The sequence below is a fragment of the Streptopelia decaocto genome (assembly GCF_964273445.1).
Source record: "Streptopelia decaocto genome assembly, chromosome: 17".
Taxonomy (NCBI): domain Eukaryota; kingdom Metazoa; phylum Chordata; class Aves; order Columbiformes; family Columbidae; genus Streptopelia; species Streptopelia decaocto.
In genome coordinates, this window is record NC_138672.1 from 3,861,592 (window position 1) to 3,874,099 (window position 12,508).

The window sequence follows — 12,508 nt, forward strand, 5'->3', positions numbered from 1 at the left end:
TCAGGCTTGCTCTTAATACAGCATCCTGGGGGTCCCTTCCAACTCAGGACATTCTATGATTCCATCATCCTCTCTGTCATCAAGAGCTTCCACTAAAGATTTAAGCTGGTCTCAGTCGCTGAGCACAGTGTCCATTTCCTGAATTACCAGCCCGAATATGAGCTAGAGCTGCCCACTCCCATCCAGTTTCTGCCCCTAAATACAATTAATGAGATTCCCATCTAAATGAAAGCTGGTAACAGCTAAATAAAAGCTAAGTGAGGAAATGATCCCTCCACAGATCGGTGGTAGCAACAGGTCTCAGTCCCTCACCTGGATTATTTTCCCTCTTGGAGTCTGCCCTGGGCTAAGGAAGAGATTTCTGCTCCTGGTAGCTACACAGCACCTTTGCAACGAGACTCAGAGTAAAGCCACTATCACGCTGCTCCAAAGACATTAATAGGAAAATTATTCTGCCTCTCCCAAGCACAGATAGTCATTGCTTCAGCAGGAGGCAGCAACTAGATTACACGAGATAATTTAGTAGCTGACATTAAAAACATCTCGTTTAGCCTGGAATAAAAATATCTTCATTCAGCCTAAGCTATATTAAGATAACTGAATTCACAGGAAGTTTTGAATAGCTGCTCACCTGGGCATGAATGAAGACTGTCTCCTCCAAACCAACACCTCCCCTGTCATCACATCCCTGCTGGAAATCAGGAATGACAGCAGGGACTACTGGGGTAAATGGATTCTCGTCTGGTCCTAAATATTCCTCTTTGGTACAACAGATTTAATTTTCCAGCTTTCTAATATGAATTGCTTTTTACCTTCTTCCTGGTGAGGGCCCACAGCCTCCAGCTAATAGAAAGTGGAGATTAATTTTGCTGCATCTCAAGCATCTGTTGCTCTATTTTGACTTAATGCCGTGCTGTAAGCAGAGCTACGACTAAAGCAATTGAGTTAATAGTATCCTGAATGAGACAGGCAACAGGGAGTAGAGATGTAATGGGATGCAGTGAGAAGAGATATTTTAAGCACTGGTTTATCTGACAAATTCTGCAGTTATACATCCTGTGCTCTGCTTTCCACTGCAGCCTGTCAGCAGACAGATGAAAACAGTTTTTACATGGCATAAGCAGAAGGGATGCAATCAAATCCTTGCTCGCATTGCAAGACTGAACTGCAGAGGTGCCATTTCTGTAAGCTCTGGAGACCTTCATAATAAAGGAATTAAAATAAAAATGAAGATACAATCCCTATCCGACTGCATTCTTGGGGCAGCAGCTGCTCTGAGGTGTTTGGGATTCATCCAGGCACCAGCCCAGGAGAATCTGCTCCCAGGCAAAGCACTAAAAGTGCCCTGACTTTCAGCAGCAGAACCCAGAGCTCTCTGCACACAATAGTTTTACAACCTCCTCCAGAAACAAAGCACCACTACAAGGACCAGGCTTTAATCTGCGATTCCCCATCCCAGTGCCTTATTTTCCCCTAATATCTGGAGCTGAAGAACCAGAATTTGCAAAGCTCCTTCTGCATGGAGCTTATTAGCAGTTCAAGATGTGCTCATTGTCCCTAACCGCCCGGCTGGAGAGGACTCCTCTGGAGGTGCACATGTGCTGCCCCAACTCTCGGCTCCCCCCACACCATCAGTAGAGAACTGGTGGCTTCTTTCAGAGAAGAAATCAAAGCACCTGATCTTAAATACCCCATGCTCTAGACCCCAGCTCTGTGTTGCAGTCCACACAGAGGCAGGAGTTTGGACACAAATAGTGGTATCCATTTAATGTTTTAGCAGCTCTAAGCCAAAGCCCCTGATCCTTTAGATCCCTTCCAGAAGTGCCTTGGTCTCTTCAGACCATCTGGGTATCCAGCTCAAGGTTAGTGTTGCTCCAATTGTTAAACATCTGAACATAACTCCTAGTTCTCTCCCACAAGCATTTTCTCTTAGCTGATGCTTTATGGATCAGATGCTCCTGGAGGTGACAGCCAGAGGGACTTCCAGCCATGAGGAGGTGTAGGACAATCTCAAACTGCAACAGCACCTTCAGCTACAACAGAGCCACCTGATTTACACCAGCTGATGATCTGGCCTGAGGGCCAGAGCCCAAAGGGTTGCAACAGAGCAACTCCAAAGGGCTCACAAAACCAAGCTCTGTGTGTCCACAGACTGCAAGTAACACTGACATACCAGAGGGGACATAACTGTCCTTCTGGATTTGTTCTCTGGAGTGCTGTAAGAGACGTCAAAGGACATTTGGCATGTGTAGCTGGATATTAAACTTGCAATGAGGATGTCTGGGCTTGTTTCCCAGCTTTGAGACTGACACAGTTTGAAAACTCTATCAGTTCACCTTCCTCTCCAGGCCTGATTTTTTCCTCAATGTGCATCTTACAGCATCATTTCGTACCTGTACGAAGTGTTAACCCAACGAGAACATTTTGCTCACTTACACTGTTGTCCCACTTTAGCATCAACAGAGGAGCACTTTCAGCATCGCTTAATGAGGCTTTTCAACTCTGCATAAAAACTTGGCAATAAAACTCACAAGGATGATGAAGGAGGAGAGCTGCCAACTAACAGACAGGGAGACAGGCAGACAGGGCTTAACACCCTCCTCTCCTTTGGGCACAGGCAGGAGGGTTGTAAAGGCAATCACACCACTGCAGTGGGGTGCCAGCAGCCCTCGTGCACTGAATTTACATCCTCTTCAGCTTCCCACAGCCCCAGTAGGGTCTCTGTTAGCATTTGGTTCTCTCCAGCCTCCCTTTGGGTGCCAGCCCCAAGTCCCAGCACATTCCTCAGGCTTTGCGGGCACTCAGGAGCTTGTTTGTCCCCAATTCCAACCCCACATACATAAGCCAGTACAGATGAGAGAACAGCAAAGTTAAGAACGCAACAGTACATTTTCACAAGATGCATTTTCTTAATACTTCAACCAGATCTCCCTACAAAATTCCAGCTCTCCCAGCCAGCAAAACCCAAGGCAGCTGCAGCCACCTCTTCTCCTACCTGAGCTGTGGCAGAAATCCCTGGTTGCTGCCACCCCTCTTATAACTGCCCGTCCTTTCCCAGGTGCTCTCCTTCTACCAATAATCACTCAGCAAGCTTTGAAGTCTTCTACCACCTGAGCCCTGTTTTGCTTTCCCTCATAGGATTCCTATGGGAGAAGGTTCTGTAAACTTTTTAAACAAAATATTCCACGTAAATGAGCTGTTGGAATAGGCGAATGACCACTTCTCCATTGCTGCGTGGCCTGTGCTAGACCTGGAAATGATTCCTGTTCCCTTTGCAGGGATTTAGCTCAGAAGCAGCTCCTGGAGCTGTGGAGACATGTCAGATAGGATGGTCCCATCTGCAGCTTACAAGTGTCTTTGTATTATTAGGAACACAGAAGTGTAGAGTGCCCAGTGTCACCTCAGCTTCCCACCCTTTTGCAAAGATTATCAAAATGCTAAAACAAAAAGGCAAAAGGCAATATTTCACGCTATCGGAGTCACCTGTGTCTCGTTCTAACCTGGTGACTATGCTCTTCTGAGACAGCAGCAAGTTGTAGAGGACTATTTTTGCCAAAACCATCATTGCAAACACCATTGAACTTCCTTTGGCCTTCCAAGAACCAAATCATTTCTGCGATTCAGGTCGCGTGGATCAGGGACATGTCCTCCAGCATCAGGATTGCCTGTAGTTTTGCACACCAAACTAACTGCCTGCACCAGACATCTTCTGTTTTCCCCAGGCATTGGATTGTTGTCACCTTTTTCCTGAGGGCACAGATGGGAAACCCAATGTTACAACAGGCTGGGTGCTTGTTGATGCTATAAACAGCAATCTGCAGCAGACAGGAGCTCACCTCCAAGTTGTCACATCAGGACAGTGCCCGAGGAAACCCCAGCACTATGGCACAAGAGCAGCGAGCAGGACCTTTCATTTGACATTGAACGGGCAGAGCTCTAGAACAAATTGGAGAGAGAAAACACTTAAATCCCAGATTAAGTGGAAAACAGCCTAAAAGCCAACATGGCTAATGATCTGACAGGGAACATGCAAGGCTAATTTAGTACTTCTTTCAGTAGGTTGCTTGATTTAATAAGCAACTGAAAGGCATTAAATCATGTAGCTGCTCTTTGATAAAAGCATCTGTGATGAAGCTGTGGTGGGAAGTTTTTAGTGAAGTTGAAGTAAACAGAGGCAAGGAGAAAAACACAGAGAAGATCTGGTGAAAGAAGAGATGGCATTAGTCACTGAGAAGGGGTCACGGACACTCCTGATTGCAAGGAGCACAGGGATGGAGTACTTTTAAGGACTGATTTTGCTTAATAACTCCTTAATTACTGTGGCAAAATGGTAGGGCTGTGCACATGAAGTGTTTTCCCCCTCTTTGGTGCTCTTTCTCCCTACGCTCCACCTGGCCCTGATTGCCCTGGGCAGACCCGTCTGGGGTCTCCACCCACCGGCTTTCACCTGTTGGCTCAGGAGACGAATTTAAGCTCAGGCACTTCCTCAGATTGTGATGTTTATAGGGTATGTGTGTGCTTTTGTGTTTTGGTTTGTGGTGGTGGTGGTTTGTTGTTTTTGTTTTGTTTTTTTGTTTTTTTTTTTTTTTTTTTTGTTTTTTTTTTTTTGTTTTTTTTTTTTAGTTTTTGGCTATGGAATTTTCTGGAGATGGATGGCCAGCCTGGTGTTTGTCTTCTTCTTGCTTGGGTATCTGGTGCTGTATCCTCCTTGTCAAGGACCCTTCCCTTTGTTCCCAGTTCTCCTTCCCTTTGCTCCTGGTTCCCCCTCCCTTGCCCAGCACTCCTTTTGTCGTTCCCTGGCATTTCCTACCAAAGCCATAGCACAAACCTTGCACTCTGAGAAGTGATGATGCTGTGTCCAGTTTCTATGGTCATATATGCAATGGGGTATCATAAAATAAGGTAATGTGTAATTATGAATAAGCTGTGGTGTAATGTGGAAGGCTCTGGAGGCTAGATGGAGAAACAGTGATAGTTACTAGACAAAAAGAGGCAAGCTATGCATAACAGAAATGATATGTTACTCCATGAATTTCTTTCTTATGCTGAATAGATAGCTTCCTTATATCTGTATTCCTAGTGTTTGCTTACAACCAGATTCAGTTTTGAAGAAGAAACACCAGGCTCTTGCTGTTGGGATGAAATGCCACCCAGCAACCTGCCAGCTGGGATTGCTTTTGTGTATGTCTATACAGATACCAGAAGACAGTGTCTGGTCTCTTGTTTCTGCTGGCAGGGTGTTCGTGTGGGGCACAGGGTTTTACTTCTGCTGGCATCTTGTTTTCCTAGAAGCTGCCTCTGTCTGAAGCTTAGAGCAGCGTGAGGACTCTCCACCACTCTGGTTTGCAGTCCTGGGATGGTGGCAAAGTGCAGCGGTTGCCCTTGTTTTATTTCACTTGAGTAGCATTGGATGTTCCTTTAGAATATCTGATGTATGACAAATAATCTTATGTTTTCATGTGTAATTACAGCCTTCACAGTCAATAAATACAATGAGCTTGAACAGTCTGGTGCTGCAAGTTCTTTAAAATCATATCCTCTATTAGAAATGCCAATCGATAGTACTTATTCCAGTTTAACAATGGTTATATACCAGTTACTGCAGAAAGTCACTAGCAATCCAGAAGGAGGGACTGTTATTTTCTCTTGGTGGATAGCACATCTGCCCTGCTCTTCAAATGTTAGTTTTTAATTAAAGTGGATAAAATGCTTTAGAAAATGCTATGTGCTTGTTTAAATACCAGTCATTATTCATGGAAAATGAATTTACACAGAAAAGCTGGAGCGTTTTGTAATGAAATATGTAGCTGACTGCATAGGGTACTTCACTTAGCTGGATGCAATTCATTTAAAGTGTCAGCCCCCAATTACACTTTCTGTCTAAATTAGAAGGAGAGGAGGAAAAGGATATATGTATATCTGTATAAATATATATGTATGAAATGTCTGGGTTTGATAACAAACATTTTTCTCAAAAATGCTGGAGCTCACACAGAAAACCAATGCAATTGGGAGCTAACGCTGCTTCTGTGCCAGTGCTTTGCCTCCACCTGAAATGAGGACCGCTGGGGCTTTAAGCTGTTGATTATTAAACAAAACTTGAGTGTGGGTGTAGCAGAAAGGTGTCACTTTGAATCTTATCTGCTGGAGCATTGCTGACAAACAAACCGCACTCTTCTTGGGTGAAATCCCGGGATTTAAGCCTCCTGTACCAATAAGCTTGGGCTGGAACTGAAGGGGTGGTTTCACCCATCACAAATATATTTTTCAGTGCCAATAACAGCAGCAAGACCATGTTTCCTAGAGCTAAGAACAGGGTGTCTGTGGTAGGAACAAGCAGAACTTTGATCTAACACCCCTTGCTGGGCTGGCTGAAACAGAGCTGGAGTGCAGACTCTGCTGGAGTCTTACCCAGGAGCAGAATGAGATTGCGAAGAGAAACTCCTCATGTTTTTTTCCTTTTTATTGCAAATTCACTTTATTTTATGTTGGGCAGAACAACCAAGCGAGCAAGTAGATGTGCTGGGTAGGCTTGATATCTCCTGCTCCAAAGGGACTGCTTTAGGCTGTGTCAAGAGGTGGGTCAGGAAGTCAATGTGATTTGGATATAAAGAGGCAGAGGCTGTATAGCATAGGCTGTACAGATGGGCTCTGCCTCTGTTTATTGCTAGGAGTGAATTCAAGGCTCTCTTAGACCCTAGTCTAGGGACTGGCTCTGCAGTGAGAAACTGGCAGTGTGGAGCTTATTTACTGCTCAGGCTGAATTGCTGAATTAGAAAGTGTGTGACTGGAGAAAACAGGGGTTTGTCCACTGTTCCCTGTTGTCTGCTCCTCCCCAGAGATGTGGGGATTCTGGGATGGAGTACAGTGGCAGCTGTGTGGGTCAGCTGGATGTTTAATGCACTGCAGATATTGGAAGGGAAGCAACGTGTGCAGTTTGCACTGAGTTAGACCTCAAAGGACGTTGATTCTAGCAGTGCTAGATGCTATTGAGCAATTTCTTTCTACAGAAAAATGGATCCATGGAAGTCTTATGAGAATTAATATATCAAGGTCGCAGCCAAGTATCAGAAGTAAATAACTCTGCCTGTTAAAACTGCAGCAGCACTCAAAGGTCCTTGTGGGGGATTGGTCCTTATTTAATCCTTCATATATGCAATGAAAAATGTGAACAATCTGGGAATTATTTTTATGTATCTTTGACCTGCACTTCATTGTGCTATTTTGCTACATAAATCAACCACAAGCTCCCGTTAAACCAGCTGCAGGTATCTTAACCATTCATCCTTGCCTGATAATAAAGGGAGCAACGAAGTCCTTCCATGCTGAGATTTCTGTCTTGTCACATTGGTGACTCACCAATATTGAGTCTGGGGCATAAAGGTTACAAAGCATGGAAGTAAAAGGCTGCTTTTTTGGCAAGGGACAAAGTGTAGGTGTTTCAGACTTTGCTTGTATGCAGATGTCACTCAGACCACGGATTAACATGTGGAAAACTAAGCTGTCATCATTTCAAAACGCTGCAGATATGTGGGCAGGTGTAGTGCAAGTCTAAAAATGATGGATCTGTACAGCAGGGATGGCAAATTTATCTCTGCATGAATCAACTGCACTTTCTGATTTCTTTCTTGCTTTTTTTCCTAATGTCTGCCTCTGGATACCCAGGCACAGCCTCCTTGTTCATAGGCAGCAGCTGGGATGCACATTGCTCCACTTCTGCACACCAGGTTTCATTTCATGTGTCCATACCTGGAGGATTGTCCCAATTGTTTGCTTAGTGATGCTGCTACAAGATGCAATTCTTGAATGAATGCAGTTTTTATGTTGGAGGCTTCCTTCTCTGTGGCAGTAGCTGGAGCAGAAATAGCAATCTCAGCTGTATTTGCATCAGTAAGAGCGGGTGTTGATTTAGGCATGGTCCAGTCTGTGCAGCTCTGGTGTATGGGCAAGGCCTAAGGGGGTTTAGGCTCTCGCCTCTATATGATTAGGAGTTGGGAACTTCTTTCTGAGAGTCCCAGAAGTGGGATTCTCACAAAGTAGCACTTAGTGTCATCTGTAGATGCACAACTGGTTTTAAAAGCCTGATCTTACACTGCTTGAATATTTCAGCATCTATTTGTGAAGATAATATGGGATTATCAAAGGCACCTAATACTATTAAACCCTTTTGGCTATGTGGGAGACTCTCTTAAAGCCACTTAAACTCCAACTCGTGCAAACCCTTGGCATCTGTTGATGAAAACCAAATAGCAATACTCCAGCACTGCTGTCGGAGCTGGTCACCAAGTTCATAACCATTTTCTTTCTAAACCTAGATGTAATGATTGCACGAGTGAAAAGGTCAGTCCAACAGAAGAGCCTTACATGGGGAAAGAGCAAGCGCATGCATACCAGCACAACCAAAGTGATGCTTTTAAAGCCCTGGGTAAGCAAAGAAGTCTTTATAGGAGCATTGTTCTGCCTCAGGCATGAGGATTGCCATGGAACCCCCCTGAAATCGATAGGTTTTGTTGATCTGTGCTGTTGGGGCTTGGATCAGGTTGAGGGTGAATACAGAGCTACATCGCAGCCACGATGCTTGTGCCAATGGCCTGGTGTTGCTCTAACAGATCGCATCTTTCTCTAATTGCTGTGCTCATATATCATGTTATTATCTGCAAGATGAATTTGTAATATCTCTGTCGGGTTTCCATCTTATCACTGGCAGACTAAAATAACAGGTCACTCTTCCCTCCACCTCCATCCTCTGCTCCTGACAGCAACGTGAGGTGGTTGGGAACAGGTCCCAGGGCTGGGAAAATTGGATCCAAGCCTGTGGCCTTTGCATCACAGGTGTCCAAGAAGCAACAAGACATTTTGTCCATTTAACCTGCAAGTTTCTCAATGGGAGAAGAGTGCTGCAGTGACTCGATGGCTCTGGGGATGGCAGCAGAGCTGAATTATTAAGAATGGAAGCTATTCTGTTAGGAGGTGCTATGGGAAAGTGTGGCTGGTCCTTCCAGAGGCAACCCTTACCTCTCTGGGAGTATCACTGCCAAGGCTGGAAGAGGGTGAGTTCTACCACCTGCCATCTCAGTTGTTCCATGTGCTGACTTTACCACCACTGCAATGTGCCCAGGATCTTTCTGGGTTCCTCCTGGCCCAGAAATGTCTCTCTAAAAGTCTCTTCCTGCGAAGGAGGCAGTGAAAGGGGTGCAGGGGAGACTTGCTGCTGTTCCCAGTGGATCTTGAAGCCCATATGGGTCACAGGCTGTCTTTCCTCTGATGCCAATATTAATACAGGTCAATGGACAGCATGATACCAACTTGCCCTGGATATCTTAGTGATCTCCTTGTCTTAGATCTAATTTTTGTCACTGGCTGTAAATTATTCTCAAATTAAAGCAGTGAGCTGTGGCCCAGTAATTTGAATTGGATAGCTGGACTGGCTTTGACTTATTAACTGCAGCAGTTGGCACTTCTTATCCCATCTGTCCAATGAAGACTTCTGCTCAACTCTTAGCCTCGGTACAAGGAGCAGCTGTGTAACTCCTTATGCACTGGAGAGCCTGCCAGGGCAGGAGGGCTGGGAAGGGCTCTGTTATCTGCTGTTTCCCAGTGCAATAGCAGAGTTAATGGAGGGGACATGGATGTTCTGAGCTTCAGTAATGCCTGAGCACCTTCCTACAGAGATGCTACACTTGAGAGCACCCAGGAGATGCCTGGAAGTGAAACAAGCTCTGATTTGCCCTGGGACTAGTTAATGTCAGAGCTGGTGCCTCCCTGCATGTGGATGGTGACTGGGTGTAGCAGAGGACTCTGGGTGCTAACCTGGAGCCAAATGGCTATTTCTCTGCTGTTGTTTCTCTGCTGGTGGACAGCATTTACAAATTATCAGCCAAAAAGTTCCTGGGTGTTATAAATAGCCTGCATCAGGGGCTGAGAGGCACATACTTATTCCGTCTCAGCTGTGCTCATCTCCAGCTGCTTGGATGTGGATATGTACACTGCAATGCCACAGTGGATGGTTAGTGAACCCCTCTGAAAAAAAGGTGTGATCACCAAGGCAAGACAATAATTCATCCTCCCTGTGCGCAAGCAGGGCTCTTCTTGGGGCTCATTCAATGTTTCCTTTCTGGATCAGGAGGTGTGGGCAGATGACTTGTATTCCATGTGCAGGAGTTATCCACTTGTGCCTCAAAGGAAATGAGAGTTCAATTTCCATCTGTGGTTTACAGGGAGTGAGATTTTCTATCTGATGCTTGAAGGTTCTTCATACATTGCAGCACAGTGAGCCTGTGTGACCCATGTTACTGCCACTGGGAAGGCAGCTGGATCCAGCTGGGCTGAGCCTTTAGAAATAGCCCAGAGTCTGCCTTCAAAGGGCTGTGGATGGAAAACTGCATGAGAAAATTCAGGGAGCTCAGGGCTTTGGGGTGCAGGGTCCCCAGCCTGTCACTCAGCAACTTGGTGTATCTTGCAGGCTTTGGATGCTGGAGCAGCCACACTCCTGCCCATGTCCTTCATGCCCAGGGCAGTCACATCTTGTCCTGGCTCCAGACCCTGTAAAGCCAGTCCCAAAGTCTTCCAGGACTGGCCAGTAGCTGGGGGTGAGGAGGGTCAAGAAATTAGGATGAAAGTGATTCCATTACTTGTGTCCAAGTCTTAGAGATGTAAAAGCCAGCAGCCTTCTCATCCTTTGTCTTCTGCATTCCCCAAATAGTTTAATCAAGTGCTGGGTATTGCTCTATACTGGAGGTTGTTACAGCCCTGTAGACAAGTTCATGGCTTTCCAATGCCAAAAAACCAGCCAGAATTACCCATGTAAGAAGATGATTTATTGTTCTTGAATAATCAATTTGTTATCATGGTTGCTCCAGATTAATCACGCTATTAATATCCTGAAACCTACTGAACTGCAATTTCATTACACGGAGCCCAAACTTGGTTCCTGTGCCCCTGCCCATAACACACTCAGGCAGATAATTGCAGCCCCTGCACTCGCAGCTCTGTAATACAGCAAACCAATGGCCCTGGGCTTGTTTGGTGGTGGCCAGCTGCTGGAGAACTCATCTTGGCAACGAATGGCTCGATGCTGGGTGAAGCATGAAGCTGATGAATGAGGTGGTGGAAAAACACATTGATTTTTATTTTTCCCCGCAGCTAAGTGCTGTCTGGCAAATCGCAATGGAAACAAGTGGGATGGAGTGTAGGGTTTTGATCTGGAGAGGGAAGAGCAGTAAGAGAACAAGGGGGTAATTCAGGTAAACTGGGTGGATTTGATTCTGCAATGAACTGTGCCTTTCATAAATGAGTCAAAAATGTGTTTACAGCTTTGCCAAAGCAGACCAGCAGCCTTTGGGTTTTGTTCGGCAGAAACATCAGGGCCGTGGGAGGGTTGTGCTGGCTCCCAGTTTATTTCTGACCTTCTCCCATAGCCTCAAATGAGTGGATATGGCCAGTAAGCACAGTCATATAGAGCTTGGATTTTTAAAGGCATTTAGACTAAATATAGAAATTGGTTATTAAGATTTTTTTCCATGGATGTTGTAAACAAATTAGTTCCACTAGGTAGCTATCTTCATGCATAGGTGCCTGTGCACCTCTGAAAAACCTTACTTGAGGAGTTATTTGTCGTCTGACTTGAGGCTCCAAACTCTGCTGAGCTGGGGGTGAGGAAAGTCCCCTTCCTGGGGCAATTCAGAGCATTTGGTTGAACTCTGCAGTGAAGGGTCTATTGCTCTGCTGCTGTTTTATGGAGAAAATCCACTTCGCTTAGCAGGCAGGAGTCTTGTAGCTGATTGTGAGCGATCCCTTGAGGAACCTGCACATCAGCAACTCTTGTTATACATCTCATCCAGCCCCAGAGGCCAGCAGGATATTTGCTCAAGCCCCAGATGCTGTCGCTTGGATGCTTTCCAGCATCACTTTTGTTTGAACAAGTGTTTGAAAAGGATCCCCTAGCACCCACATCATCTTCCCTCATGGGCCTACAAATACACCAGCTCTCCACCATGGCTTGAAGCTGCTGGTGTCACTGCTGCGGTGTTTTGTTATTGCCACATTTTCCCATTTCTCTAGAGCCTGTGATAAGCATCTAAATTAAACTGAGGCCTCAGACGTTTTTGGTATTTTCAAGCAATATCGATAATGAGTCTTATACTGCAGTATGTCATTTATTTAAGCATCTCTCAAAGTGTCAAACAATCTACATATGCAGGGATTACTTCATTCATCACTGAAATTCAGCCACCTGAAAGCAGTGGCTGTACTGTGGTACACAATGACATTACTCAGTGTCTTGGCAGAGAAAGCTGAACTGAAAAGCCAAGGGATCTTTTATGATAGGAAAAACAATATTGGATTGTGTGCTTCTCCCCAGTGGAGCAGGAATAGTGCTCTCATTCAAAGAAACACAGAACAGTTTGGGTTGAAGGGCCCTTCCCAGCTTCCCCAGTGCCCCCCCTGCCATGAGCAGGGACATCTTCACCAGCTCAGGTTGCTCAGAGCCCCGTCCAGCCTGGCCTGG